This window comes from Sinocyclocheilus rhinocerous, unplaced genomic scaffold (genome assembly GCF_001515625.1).
Source record: "Sinocyclocheilus rhinocerous isolate Xijiao unplaced genomic scaffold, SAMN03320098_v1.1 scaffold28, whole genome shotgun sequence".
In the NCBI taxonomy this organism is placed as follows: Eukaryota; Metazoa; Chordata; class Actinopteri; order Cypriniformes; family Cyprinidae; genus Sinocyclocheilus; species Sinocyclocheilus rhinocerous.
In genome coordinates, this window is record NW_015652416.1 from 1,926,086 (window position 1) to 1,932,551 (window position 6,466).

A 6,466-nucleotide genomic window follows, 5' to 3' on the forward strand; every position below is an offset into this window, starting at 1 on the left:
AACCAATAAATAAAAAATAAGGTTCGAAATTATAGCACTATTTTTAATTAGCTTTACATTAAATTAACAGAAATCTATACTGTGTTCATTTAAATAGGTATGTAAACATGCATAAAGTCTCTTTATGTGCTTGAATATTTTATTTTGTAAATAAATACAGATATATTATAACATAAGATATACTCTCTTCTTTTAAAAAGAGCATTGAAAATACAATCAATCCTGCCATCAAAGTGCACAAATAGTCACAATCATTATAGACAATCTCAACAATTTAAAAAATCAGTGCAAATCAGTCAGAGCGTCCACAAAGAATCAAAACAACACGATGTCCCCATTTGGTCAACCGTTTGTTTTCTAAATAAAGGTCTTTGACCTTACATTAACAGCCAACTGTAATTGGATGAGCAGATTAGACCATTTTAAGAACATAAGCTCTTCTTCTTCTTGAGTGTCTGTCTGAGACGTCATGCCATCATTACATGACTCAGCACTCAAGTTCACATCAATCCTGTCCCATTCACAAAACCAATGACATTTAGCTGTCGGTGAGACATTCATTACATACGTCAATGGCAAAAAACACAATTATTTTCCATAAATAAACACTTTTATGAGATCGTATTGATCAGATGCCTAGTTAGGAGAGAGTTTCTGATAGGTCAGTGTCCTTCATGGGCTATTTTGGTGGTTACAAATTTACGTCTGCTGTCTGGGTGACACTGAGGTTGGCAAACCAGAATGCCAGACCCAATTTGGAAGAGAAAAGCCAGGTGAGGATTTCTGTACACGCTTGTGAATGGAAAGCTGGAGGCCCATCAAAAAACACTGTCCTACTCTCAAAGCTAAAGAATTCATAAATATGTGACCCTGGACCACAAAACCAGTCAGAAGGGTCCATTTTTTTTTTAAATTGAGATTTACACCTCATGTAAAAGCTGAATAAATAAGCTTTCCATTGATGTATGGTTTGTTAGGATATATTTTTAATTATATAAAGTGTTTTTTATATAAAAAAAGAATAATTTAAATTGTTTGCTTTAGACGAATGCTCATCGTTTTTTAAGGATGACACCCTGTCCTGTAAATAGTGACTCATAGCTATGAAGGTGACCTGCTGAAATTGCTCTCTTCATTAGAGCAATATGTCTTTTAAAATTACTTTAAGAAAATCAATAATTCTGCATAATGTCTGCGCTGTGACAGCTTTGGCTGGTTTGCATTTACTGTGGAGCCTGTGGTGGTCTATAGGAACTTTAGATGCACAAACAGTTATTTTTGGGATTGCAAATTGGGATTATATCAAAAATATAATCCAGTGCTAAATGGACCCCTGTCCCAAATGGTGAATTTAAGTGGCCTTTGAGACATCCTTGAGTTCCACAAGGCCATATAATATCCCCTTTGTCATTTTATGATTTAGACTAACTAATTAAAAAGTAAAAGCATTTAATTCACTCCATTGTTGCCAGAGAACAAGTTTGGGAGAGCTTGGTTGAGGATCTGCCATCCTCGCACCCAAAGCAAGACTATGAGCTTCAGCATGATGTGGTAAAAACTATAATGATGATATTTGGCTTGTTCAGTCTGTTTAAGAAAGAACGCACCTCTAAACAAAAGCGATGCGCTTTCTCTCTGTTTCCTGCGTTGTGTTTCACCGCAGGAGATGTGGCGATGGCTTGTGGTATAAGGTCAGCTGGCAAGAGCTGTATCCTGACATGCCAAAACCCACAAGGCCTAGCAGCATGGCAAAGCGGGGTACAACGGGCCCCTCCCTCTGCAGACCGGTCCGCGCTGCCTGAGTCTAAAAGCAAAAGGTCAAAGGTCAGTGTTCATGGCTCTTCTATGAGCATGAGATGAGAGAAGATCCATCCAAGAAGTACAGTTCTCAGAAACACTTGGTACATCAGACAAGTTTGAGAAGTATTACTGAATTTCCTAGATCAAGATTAAGACTGGTAAGAAGCTTATCAAGATAAACAGACATACATATATACATATATAAGCAGTTTCTATTAATACGATTTACAGTGTTTGCATACAATCGAGTGTTTATTATAGTCAACTACTATATATAGTGCTTCTACCTTGGATTTTCCCTCAAAAAGGAAAGAATCATTTTATATCATGTAAAAACATAATTAATGGAAACAAACACCAAAATGCCAAAGGTGATTAATTGCAGCGGAATCTGTTTCCAAAAATAGCTACAAAGAGAGTTTTAGAGATTTGGAGCAAGCGTCTCATGTCATTGGGCTTGGTATCCAGTTTCCTGTGCATACCGTGATTCTAATCCCAAAGAGGCTTTAAAATCCCACATGTAAACAACTGGAAGAATATTATCAGAGAATATTGCAAATATTGTTATTTCAGTGTTTTTTTTATTTTTATTGATTTTAAATCAAAACATTTGAAATATAAATTACATCTGCTTTATAAATTAATAAAAGTAAAAATTAATAAATAGTTTTTTTGGTTTAATTTGCTCTGATCTGTATCTGCTTTACTGTGATTTATTTGTGCCCTATATATCTTACATGCTCAGTCATTTAGATTTTTTTTATGTTTACTTGCATATCAAACTACAACCATTACAAGAATACAACGCATACATGCTGGATGTTTGTTTGGGGTCTAAGAGGTGCAAATTCTTGTAATTAAAGAACATTGAAATTCCCTTTTAAGAGAATTTATTATAACAAAAGCATTTTTAGATTTTCAGACTGCATAGAAAATTTAGCTTGGAGTCCTAGAATCCCCATAAAACATGAATCAAAACAATGAATTTTTGCATGCCGAGACTCTCTGATTTGTGTACACACTGTAAAATTGCTCCTGCTAGTCATACACATTTGTTTAATTGTGTTATTCTACAAAATATTTATGCTAGAGTATGTTTTCTACAGACAGAGGTAATGTCACTGTTCTTAATAACAATATCTTTCTGATATATTTAATGGATAAAAAATATATACACATGCATATACACATACAAGTAAAACCATAAGTAATTTATAAGCGGTTTTGGACTAGCATTATTATATTTACAACAGTAATCACCAGGAAATCCAACATAAAGAAAGTAAGTGACTTTCCACAGTTTGGAGAAGGCTCATTTATTTTGCTCAGTTAGAAACTGGACACTCACCTGCAGGTATCGAATGTATCATTTCTGATATATTTAATGGATAAAAAATATATACACATGCATATACACATACAAGTCAAACCATAAGTAATTTATAAGCGGTTTTGGACTAGCATTATTATATTTACAACAGTAATCACCAGGAAATCCAACATAAAGAAAGTAAGTGACTTTCCACAGTTTGGAGAAGGCTCATTTATTTTGCTCAGTTAGAAACTGGACACTCACCTGCAGGTATCGAATGTATCCAGGCGTCAGGAGAAGAATGCGGAAGAACATCTCAGCCGCCAAAAGACCAAAAAGGTCCCGTCCACACACACTCACACACACACACACACACCAGATGGATCTGCCACTGCTCTTCAGACACTTGCAGACTTATAAAGCTTTGGGTGCTTATATAACTGGTCACATGTCTACATGAAATCCTGTCTATCTTTTGTGAAGGGACGGTGTGTGTGTGCCCGATGCTCGGAAAAAAACTGGAGCGTTTATGGAATAGGCCTACAGGGCAGATATTTAAGTTACATTTATTGGTTTGGCCTACATAAATTGCAATTAATAAATTGCATAAAATGCCTCTGTTACTGTACTTGAGCCAACTTGAGCTAACAAAAATATGTCTTAAGAATATTTTGCTAGTGTTACCGTTAAGTTTTGTAAACATTATTTCTCAATGTTGTCTGAGAGTTCAAAATGTCGATTATTAAACATTTTACACATTTTTTTCTTGGTTATGCAAAGGTTAGAGAAACATAGGGAAAGTTCGATTTTATAATTTTTCAAACGGAATGTTACTTTTGAATGTTCTCTTAACATTCTGAAACATGCATTAAGTAATAACATTTAAAGAAAAAAACATTCCATAACCGATGAATAATAATATTTTTTGTTATTATAGAACATTATTAAACACCTGACAACTTTTGTTCTATTAATGTTTTGTTCAACAAATGTTCTATTAATGTTACTGGAAGAATTTTTTTTCATAACTTTGAGAGAACTTTAGCAGAACATTCTGAAAGTTCTGAGAACGTTCCCTGTTAGCTGAGAGAAGCTTACTTTATCAGTTTATTTTTGTTTTGGAAAACATTCTCACTTACGGTGTCCGATTCGTAAATGAGACTATTCTTTTTAAAGAATAGCTATTGAATGAGATCACAAATCATGCTTAACGATTTATTTGCGAATTGGACTGATCAGATTGCAGGTGTTCTCGAGTCAAGGACTCACTGATTAAATGATCTGTTCGGAGATAATGATCCCATTATTAGTCACTGTGACAACCTGCCCCAGCCTCATAATTTTTGACAAATAGGCCTACCTACTCCAGATCTTATGGTCGCCATATAACATTACCAGAACCCTTTCTCTTTCACACAACTCTCATTTTAGGAGACTTTCATGCCATAGCACTTTTGACCATTAATTGTATTTCATTTTCTATGTATATTTTCATGGCTACTTAAATGTAAACGTGAGAACAAATGAACTTTACTGATTGACATTTAGGATGCAGAACATTGAATTAGGTCACAATCTCATTGTTTCCTCATTTGTTGTAACAGATGACGTGAACCGGTAATCAAAGTGAGGTTTAAAGCTTCTTAACGTTGACTTATGAACAGAGCTGTTCACGCAGCCTGTTTGAAACTTCTGTTGCACTGAGCACTATTGATGCAACCAGGGACGTTGCTAGTAGGGAGAAAGGTGGTGACGATTTTTGGGCCCCTGGCTGTTGGGGGATCCCACAGCGATTTTAATCGAGGCCCACAGCTACAACTTGGTGCCCCACATACCTCAGCTGGCCCTGGATACAACTAATGAGTTTGGGGAAGATCTTCGCTTAATGACAGGTATAATGTCCAACCCTAGTAAGGGTTAAGCAGAGCTTAAACAATCTAAAGGCTACATGATACTGTAAACAGTTCACAGAGGGGCAGCTTAGTTTTGACAACTAGTCATGTTTGTGCCTCGTAGACTGGAAAATAACACTCTGGACATCATAAACACTGACCTGCTGGACCACTGGAGCAAAAGAGAGGAACAAGAGGAAGAAATATAGGCTGTAAGAGAGAAAAAAACACACAAAATCATAGGATAGCAAGTAAAAACATGCACACACAGTATCACACTATCAATACGATTAAATGTAACAATTTTTGACCAATATATACTGTATATATATACTAATATATATACAAGTGTGTGTGTGTGTGTATATATATATATATATATATATATATGCTAATTTATATAAAACATATATATTCTGAAATATTTTAAAATAATATAAAGAAAAGAGTTGAGTAAGTGATTTCCACTTTCGCGGTAACAAATAAGCCAAGCCTTTACTAAGTTATTGGAAGGTTACTTAGCGACGATTGCATATTGTTGCAAGTAAACTTTCACCATAAGGAAGTTTTTTTTCGCACAACCTAATTAATGTTAATCATTTAGCTTTCAGGCATTTGTTGTCCAACACCATTGGTGACGTAATTATCATGCGCCAGGAATACGGTAAGACCCACTGAAAGTGGAACGCGGGCCAGATTTGACATTTGAAGTAGAAGAAGTAGAACAATTGGTCAAGGAATTGTACAGATTGGAGACAAATATGAGTTTACATTTCGGAGGTGACTGAGGTGACTCGCTGCGTATTTCATTTTCGGTATGTTTACGAGTGTCGCAGCATCATTTCTTATGAAATCGAAACCTAAAAAGCTGAGTGTTGATTTCACATTGTGTTTATGTGTCACACAGTTACGTTTCTAAGACCATTAACTTTGTCAAATTCCCCAATAAATCTGAACATTTAAGTTACAGAAATGCGATAGCAAGAACGATAAACCTAGCTTAATAATTTTTTATTATGGCACATTTGAAACCGAAATAGACAATATAACTTAGTCATATTGCCAAAGCAGCTGAATAAAGCTAAATAATTAATTTTAGCTTAATTTTTATACAATGGAAGAAATAAATGATACATGTTCTGCTTGGCGCATGTTCAGTGTTTAATTACTATTAATTCTACTTATAGTTTTGACCTAAATATAAAAATCGAAATGTCGAGAATCTTGGGAAGGAAATGTATAGATTGTAAAGATTGCAGCAGTACTATTTATTAATATCACATTTTAAGGTTTACAGTTTTTAACTGTGTTTTTAAACTGTTTTCAAAGTTTTAAATCTAAAGAATTATTTGATGAAGAGAATAAAAAAAAAAATCCAGCTCAGTTTTTATTCACTTATATGGATAGTTGACGTAGGTGACAGACTGTACTCAAGGTAAAACTGTTTTAGATCGCATTGAGC

General features: G+C 34.7%; 1 long non-coding RNA gene across 1 annotated transcript; it reads right to left on the reverse strand.

Annotated features, from left to right (window-relative positions):
- Nucleotides 1-1,308: 1,308 nt before the first annotated feature.
- On the reverse strand, nucleotides 1,309-3,503 carry LOC107715018 (uncharacterized). Its single transcript, XR_001637054.1, has 2 exons — nucleotides 3,377-3,503; nucleotides 1,309-1,804 (listed from the first exon to the last, which is right to left on the reverse strand). It is a non-coding gene; the product is annotated as an uncharacterized LOC107715018 (long non-coding RNA).
- Between the last annotated feature and the right edge of the window lie 2,963 nt (nucleotides 3,504-6,466).